Consider the following 9,084-nt stretch of genomic DNA (forward strand, 5'->3'; position numbering starts at 1 on the left):
TCTTTATTGGGGGGTAATAAAAAGTTTATTGAGGGGCAATAAATTTTTTATTGAGGGACAATAAAAAGTTTATTGGGGGGCAATAAAAGCAGACTCCGGTCGCCGGACTCCGGTCTCTGGTCACCGGATTCCGGTGACCGGAGATAGAATTCTGGCTACCGGTTGCCGGACTCCGATCTCCGTTCACCGGAATTTGGTGCCCGGTCACCGGAGTTCGGCGAAGTCTCCGATGACTTATTTTTCTTGCTAAGTGATAAAGAGGGAGAGGGCAAAATTGTCCTAAAAATAAATAAAAAATAAATATTTAATTGGGTATTAGGGCAAAAGATATATAATTTATTGGGTAAATAAACAATCTCATAAGATGGTTGGGTAAATGGGGTAAGTGTAGCTCAAATTTGGGTAAATAGACATTTTCCCTAAAGATTATTTTGAGGATTTATGTTACCACTTTGATGACTCATATGTGGTAATTTAACAAGAACAACAAAAATCCTTATTAAAGTGAGGGTAAGGCTATGGTATGTTAATATTTCTCATACATCAACTATTTTTACCACTTTGAGGACTCATTTTACCACTTTTTGACTCATTTTACCACTTGAGGATTCATGTGGTAAATTTACCACTTTAAGGACTCATGTTACCACTTTGAGGACTAATATTACTATTTTGATGACTCATTTACCACTTTAAGGTAATTGTATGCATGTCATACATTAACACATTGTAGAATTTCCCTTGAATAAGGTTCTCGTTTGAGTAAAGGAGGTAACTAGAAAAAAAAAAATCATCATTATGGTAAATGAGATCTTCATTAGAGTAAACTAGGTTTTCATATGAGTAATTAAGCCTGAAAGTGTTAATTGTATTAGGTTCTCATTTAAATAATTTTGTCATTTACATTTTACTTGTGTATATGTCATATATTAACATAATGTAGAAATTTCCTATAAAACAGGAAAAAAAATAGTAATTTTTGTGAAGATGTTGTTAATTTGTTTGTTTCCAACTGAAGAGAATTTACCGAATTTACCATACTACAATTGAATTTCACCAACATTACTCACGTTTTTCCATATTGTCCAACCCAATTTTTAGTGCTTCACAATTATATGTTGGAGTTGCATGTCCTATATATACAGACAAGAATTAGCATTAGAAATTTTATTTACACACCTCTAAATACTAAATATACATCTTTTTTTCCATACACCTAACATTAGATTTTATGAGTACATTTTTTTTCTTGTTTTTTTTTTAAAGGAAAGAAAAAGCTTTCATTGATTAAACATCATTACAATCCGAAAAGATGATAGCCTTCACATTAGGAGGGATAGAACTAAAAAATTCCATAGAATACAACCCAACCTTGGCTTCTTGAGCTAGAGAATAAGCCACTAAGTTAGCCCCATGTCCCACAAATTCCACTTTTGCAAAAGAGGCCTGTTGCAAAAGGTTCCTGAGGTCCTGAATGAGAAAACCTAATTCCTAAAAAAAAAAAAAAAAATCTAAGGTAGAGTGTGAAAGAGCTTGCACCGAATCATTACAATCGGATTCCACCAACAAGGGAGTGAAGCTATGTGCAATAGCCAGCTAAACCCCAGTCAATAATGCAAGCAGTTCAGCATGCATGTCTAGCAGAGCTAGAAACAGGCACAGAATGTCTGAAGCCTCCAAATACTTAAACATCATGGTCCCTAAAAATTCCACCAAGGCCAACTCTCCCTAAAGCTAAGTCAAAAGTTGCATCCACATTCAGCTTAACCATTCCAACTGGAGGTTTCCTCCATTGTTGTTATCTGATCGAACTAGCTGAGTGATCAAAAACAGGAGCCAATCTAAACTCTTCCCACCAACCCAACGTCAAAGGCACCAACTTAGAAGCCTGTTGAAACTCATCATCCCACAACCTGGCATTTCTATTCCTCTATATAGCCCAAATTAATAAGCAAAGGAGCAAAATAAGCAGGATGTTGTTGATGAACCGAAGCAAGGCAATCAGAAACTCCCAGAGTGAATTGAACAATAGGAAAATTAGCTTGCTGTAGAATAGCAGCAGCATAGGGGCACTCTTTAAGTGCATGAACAAGTGATTCCACCTCCTCCTCACAGAACGGGCATTAGGTACGTATCAATGTCAATACCTCTTTCATTTAGCCTGCTGCGTCACCTGCGTATAGCGAGAATGTTAGAACAAGCCTTCCATGCACAAATTTTAACCTTACCCGGCACTGGAGCCTTCAAGATATTATTCCAAGGCTTCTACATAATCTGATCAAGCTGACGCCTTGTAGCTTCCAAATCCTCTTTTCTACTTTTGAACGCAAAATGGTCCCATGCCGACAGATGGCTTCCAGCCTCCTTGATCTTCATTGCACAAATGAATCATAGGAGATGGATTCCCCGACGCTGGCTAACTCAAGCTTCCTCCACGAGAAAAATTTTCATGAGCACACACCAACCTTCTTCAAACCTAAACCTCCTCTGTATCCTATTCTGCCTCACATGTTCCTTCCTAACCTCTAAAGGTAGAGGAATATGATCCGAACAACTGGGAGGTAGATGAAAGACAGGACAAATGGGAACGCAGTTTGCCAGGTCGACGAACATAGACCCTTGTTCAGCCTCTCCTTTGTGTATGAATTACTCTAAGTGTACACACCTCTTGCATCACCCATATCACTCAAATTACAATCTGATATAGCTTGCCAGAATGCCTGCATCTGAGTTTGATCATAAAGCCTACAGTCAGATTTCTCAAACAAGGACAAAATTTCATTAAAATCACCGGCATTTACCCACTTCTCCACCGGACTACTGAATAAGGACCTAAGAAAATCCCACGACTTATGCCTCTCACCGGTATCAGAATGCCCATAAAATCCCTTGAAACGTCATTCTCCGTTCTCCGGGCTTGTCATGATGACGTCAATGGAGAAGTAGTTGAGGTTGCTTGCTTAGACAGAGACCGAGTCGCCCCACAGTAGTGCAACACCACCGGCGATTTCAATCCAGTCAAAATGTGTGATATGAGGGAGTCTAATCGCTCAGGGCAGCAACTTGTGAAGCTTCTTGAAGCAGTTCGTTTCCTAAGAAAAACTAGAAGATTGATGCTTTTGAACGGGAAGTTTGAGGGCATGACGCGTAAGCTGATTGGCTATACCCTGACAGTTCCAGAAGGGGAGGTTCATGGCAACGACGCGATGAGGCTGCACCATTGGAATACGGGTCGGAGATCGAACTATGCAAAAACCCTAGAACCAGACGTTTCACTTCTTTTGTGCATTAGATTTTATGAGTACATTAACGCTGTGTTTGGATGAGAAAATTTTAAATTCTCGAGAAATTTTGAAACAATGGAATCTAGAACTCCATCAATTAAAATTCCATTAGTTGCAATTTTTATTATTTGGTTGTGAATTTTTAGAATTTGAAATGTATTTTAAACTAAGAAAGTTTAAAACAAACTAAAATATCCAGATAAAAAAAATAATAAAAATATATATATTGTGTTTTGGAAACTCATAAAGAGATAAGAAGAAACATCTGCTGAAAATTTGAAATGACACCTATTTTGAAGGAAATCGAAGTGAGGAATTCAGTCAATCAATTCCTTCATTTTGTCCATAAATAAGTTTATAATTTTCACGTTTAGAATGCCAAACAAGGAAATTCATGTTTAAGAATTATGAATTCCTCATTTTCATTTAAATTCCCTCTTCTTTTCCTTCATCCAAACACACCCAAATTACTAAAAGCGACATCTATGTTTATTAGAATTAAATAGTATAGTTGAAAACTTAGAATATATTATCCCACTTTAGCGTTTTCTTCTCCTCGTTACGTGAATGAAATTGCAAACTTAGAATCTATCTAAAAGTATTTAAGTATTGCAAAAATGGATCCCATCTATAAATAGTAGCCACTCATCTAAACCCTAAACTCATTGCCTCACCTCACAGATCGAGAAAGTTTTGAGCAACCAATCCCAAGCTTGAAGCAAAGGAAATCCACTACGCTGCCTACAATGAAGTTGAAGATGATTATATCCAGGTATCAAGGCAAGTCCCCAAAGTTTGATCCATAAACCAAGATGGTCCTCGCTCACTACATGAGAAAGGATCTGGTCCAGTCACTAATCGCTCATCAGAAGTATATGTAGAGCAAGAAGCCCAATTAGACTTGAGAACAACGTAAGAGTAGCACGCGAACCAACTTCGTGCTTGCTATGCTGAATTTTGAATAGTAACGGCTGGTTCCCTTTGGCTTAGAGCCGTCGAGCATGAGCTGGCAGAGACAAATCTATGAGCCATTTCAGAGATGTGTGGTTATCACTGGGATTTGGTTGCTTGCTTTGCTTGAAATTTTACAAAACCCTAAATCTAAGACCAAAATGACACCCCCTATTTACAAGAGATGTCAGTCAGGGTAATCTACTCTCAGTGCAGTAATTTTCAAATGAAACCTGTAGTAGGGAGGTAGAGGTATTAATTAATCCTAATAACATTTAAATGGAAGTCGGTAACGTTTTCAAAAATGATTTTCCAAAAAAGATTTTTAAAAACAAAAAGGAGAAAACGAAAATGTTTTTTCAAATTTACTATATACTAATTCTCAACGCACTGTTCATCGGCTTATGAACAGTGCCGGCTGGAGCCGAGCCGGTAATGAACGAAAACTCCATTTTACCCCTGCGTGCTGTTTCTTGCTTCGACACCTGGGGTGTTGTTCAGTGCGTGTTGTTTCTTCCTCCGACACCTGGGTTGCTTCTCAGTGCTATCGTGTCTTTGCTACTTCACTCCACAGAGAGGGAGATAGTGAAGGAAGTGGTGCTGAGAATTGCGCATCCGCTTCTGACGACTTTTGGCAATATCAGCTGCAATCGATTTGCGGGTAATTTTAGTTATGATGTTGACGCTGCCTCTCTATCAATTCTGCATGTCATGATTGAGTGTCTGTTTTTCTTCGATTTAGGGTTTCTTTGTTGGGTTTTCTTTGGATTCACAGTTCGTCAAATTCGGTTCGGGTTGAAAGATTGGGTTTTGGTGATGAGTTAAATTTCTGGGTTTCATGTAATCTGTTTTCTCAAGCGCGCTGATAGACACGATCTTTTCTTTCTCTCTTTTCGTTTTGGTTGAGCTTTGTGTTTCTGTTGTTGATAGAGTGAAAGAGAGGGAGAGGATTGCAGAGAATAGGCTCTGCATGTTCTCTATGGGTGTGTTTTTGTGTTCTCTGATAAGAGAAGTAATCAAGAAAAACGGAGAATGAAAGAATTTGTGGTTTTTTTGAAAGAATTCTGATTTGGGGTTTTGGTTAAGGACTATTGGATTAGATGGTAGTTTACTTGATTTCATGAATTTGCTTTGTGATCTTGAAATGTTCTCTTCTGTATCTGAACATTGCTTTTGTTTTAGTCATCCGGATTGAAAAGTGGTTCTGGCACTGTCAAACAGCTAATTCATCTGGAACATCTGTAGATTTTGAAGCTTCACAGCATATTTGAGGACAGCGAAAGAGAGAAAAGAAGGAGAAGAGAGAGGGGAAAATCTTGATTAAAACTAATCAAGCCAACCAATAAAATTGTAACATTCCTGCTATAGGTAGTTCATTCTCAATTGCTTCTTTTTCTTCTACACAAATAGATTCACCAGTTATATTTACTTAACAAAACAAAATGATCTCTTATTAATTGTTTGCTTTTCTACATTTGTTTCTAGGATTATATCCAGTGCTTTCCGTGTTGAATAACCGCAGTTTCTCCCTAGAAGATTACATTTGTCATCAAAACTTGGTGAGCTTTTCATTTGGTGCAACGAATAGCAACACAGTTTAACCTAATTTCCTTGAATTCAGTATGTCCTTTTTTTAGTTTCATTTCATAGATATATCCGAACTTTATCATACTCAATTTGATAAACTACCATATAACTCATATTGTACATAAATGTCTAATAGCACAGGCAACCAGTTCATACAGCTAATCATTAGTCCACTTTCTCTTCTGTCTTAATCTGGTGTTTGAGCAATTCATAACTGATTCTCTGTTTTGTTGTCTTATCTTTCAACTGATATTAGTTTCAACTTTGATCACTACTGATAGAGATTCTAACGTTTTATAACTACTGATAAAATTGATAATATTAGCAGTTGAACATGCTATTATCATGTTGATACCTTTGATGCTCTTTTTAATAAAAATGCGAATAGATCTTAAACATGCTCCTACTTTTGCAGGTAACTAAAGACTCACACTTGGTCAGGATAAAACTAAATGTTCAATCCTTCGAATCATTACTTTCACCAATAGTACTATCTCCTACAATCGAAAACCTATGCATCCAAGCTAGCCAGCAAAATTTAGTTAGGGCTATAAATGAGTTCCAACAAAGTTTAGCTGACTGGTTTGAATGGATCGGTTCTCGACAGTGGCACATAGTAAGAATCAGTTACGCCAGAATATCAAGTAAAACCAACTGTCCACAGCTTAAGGTAAAATATTCTTGATCTCCTGATGTGACTTTCCTATATATGCTGAACTATTTATCTGATTGTGACTTTCAAGGACCACTATCAGCTTTGATGAAGCTGCACTTGCACAAATTCCTCAAGCAACCATCACAAGTTGGCACAATCCAGCAAATTAATCTAGCAGCTGCATTCACAACAACTTTTTAGCTGCTACATTCATTTGCTAAAGCCACTGCAATATTAATATTGGTTAGTCTAATTCCCTTTGAAGAACCGTAATATGTTCCTTTACCTTTTTCTCTTGATAAGAACACACTGCATTTTGTGACCAACATATTGATATTGCTGACTTTCCTTCTCTCTCAGATCTGCCTGAAGTAGCAAGAAATTTATACCTTCCGATACTATTATATTCAGGTATGTCTTCAATGCAAATATTATTCTCTTTACCTATAGTTCTAACTTTCCAGCTTCATCCTAAAATTAATTTGTTGTTCACTCTAAAGTTCTAGCTTAGCAAGATTATAGAAACTCTTAATCGATCCTTATATACACCATAAGCCTCTCGACTGTGAAATCACCTTAGATTTTCACTTTTAACTAATACTGTAAATTTAATTTATGCATAATATCAACTTTTAATTAGTTATCATGCACAATATTTTCAGTTCTCCACAAATCCTCTTTAGTTACTGCAAGGTAGCACAGAGATATCATCAATTTCAGCGATCAAAAAGATAAACTTTCCTCAAACTTTGCAATTAGCAAGGTAAATGCTATATATTCGTTCTTCCACTTTTTATTCAATTATAGCTTTCATTCAGTTTTTGTTAAAAAAGAAATTTTCAGATTGCAACTCTTTTTTTTTCATTTCAATTGTTTTCTGTAGAGTAGTACTTGCATCATTTTTCTGGGTTCAGTAAACTAGAGTTTTCAGCACAATATTATCCCATTGATATTACCATGAATCAAACAGCACAAACATACGTATGCGATAAACAGTAAATTTAACTCCAACACGAGCATTATATAACATAATCATATCTTATATAGCCAACATTGCCTTCCTTACTTATCAAAAAAAAACATTGCCTTCCTTACTTTAGCTTGAACATTTATCAAAGTTTAGTTCTTCACAGTCACACAAATTATCATTCCTTTGTGCATAGATGGAAAACTATTTTCAATATTTTCTGCCCAAAATGTTAGTATTCAATTTGCTTTACATAATAACTAAAAATTGAATTAAATTCATTTCACACTTTTTTTTTTCTTGCTCCAGATCTGTGAAACACATTGACAAAGCTAGCCATAATATTTCAGTCACAATCAAGTTATAAAACAGGTGTAGCCAATGAAATACATCTACTCCACTGCTTATATCAGTTCTTTGCCCTGATATACACTTCTTTACCTTCGTTTACTCACTGTTAAACCTGACTGCCTATGGTAGCACTAAGGTACCCTTTTATTCGTTTCTGCATGTTTATTCCAACCTTTGGTAGTTGATCAAGGATATGAACTATGTTATTTGGTGTGAGCTTCAAAAATTTGTCGCTCTCTTTTTTCCATTTTAAAATCCATCTTTTATTTTTTTGGTAGCATTTTTGAACACAATTTGTACTAAGCTTTCATTCGATCAACCAAACACATTAAGCAATAGGTTCTAAGACATTAAACGCAAGTATGACAAGCTACTAACTAGCTGATCACATATTTATACAACCCAAGACATTCTCTTCACTTCTCCAATCTTTGACCACATATATTCTTCGTATTTCAAAACCAAATCAACTACAGCAATGAATTTGCAATCATACTTCTGAATTTCTTCTTCAATTTGCTACCTTACTGTACTTTTAATTTAAAAGTCTACAATAGACAGTTAATTGAGAATGGTTGAAAACTTCACAAATTTTGTCATCTGCATTTTGCTACAGGAATATCATATGCAAAGAGTAATTTGCTCTGGATAATGTTTGTATGAAGTAATTTGCTCAATATCCTTAGAGTCATTTACATGTGCAGTAATCCGAGGTACTAGCCTTGCACAAAGTCAAAGAACATCCAGTATGATCATCTTCTGTTTGCAGTTGGACTTTGTCACCAACTCATTGATATTACATAATCAGTTATAGGCCCAGTGACACATTGTAACCCTCCACTTGAATTCATTTATTGTAATGGAAAAATTGTGCCTGACCTCAAATGGAAGTTGGTAAGGTGTACTTGAGCTCAAAACGTATGTAAAGACAGTTACACCGGAATGAGATGGAGATTCAATTAGAACATTACTTCATACAAACATTGTGCTATATAACGTTATCAAATCAACAATATTCTTATGTATAGATACAATTACTCTTCCAATAAATCCCGCAGCAAAGCGCGGGCCACTTTTCTAGTTTGAAAATGGTTCGACAATTTAGTGAAAAAATATAAATTTTAAAATTAAGAGAAGAAAAACATGAAAATGATATATTGTTGTTTTCAGTTTGTCCGAATAAAAATTGAAAATATTTTCTACGTTTTGAGAAATAGGTTGCCAAACACATTGTCATATCCTTTTCCTATCTTATATTCCTACGTATGTAGGAGCAATCTCTAATCTCA

General features: G+C 35.9%; 1 long non-coding RNA gene across 9 annotated transcripts; it reads left to right on the top strand.

Annotated features, from left to right (window-relative positions):
• Positions 1-4,711: 4,711 nt before the first annotated feature.
• On the top strand, positions 4,712-8,765 carry LOC133735619 (uncharacterized). 9 transcript variants are annotated; one of them, XR_009859172.1, is made up of 9 exons: positions 4,712-4,896; positions 5,481-5,603; positions 5,721-5,794; positions 6,238-6,492; positions 6,566-6,720; positions 6,838-6,888; positions 7,140-7,240; positions 7,754-7,931; positions 8,412-8,765. It is a non-coding gene; the product is annotated as an uncharacterized LOC133735619 (long non-coding RNA). The 9 variants fall into 9 exon arrangements; XR_009859175.1 differs by having other exon boundaries at positions 8,500-8,765; XR_009859173.1 differs by having other exon boundaries at positions 5,457-5,603; positions 7,754-8,765.
• Positions 8,766-9,084: the final 319 nt, after the last annotated feature.

This window comes from Rosa rugosa, chromosome 3, assembly GCF_958449725.1.
Source record: "Rosa rugosa chromosome 3, drRosRugo1.1, whole genome shotgun sequence".
NCBI lineage: Eukaryota > Viridiplantae > Streptophyta > Magnoliopsida > Rosales > Rosaceae > Rosa > Rosa rugosa.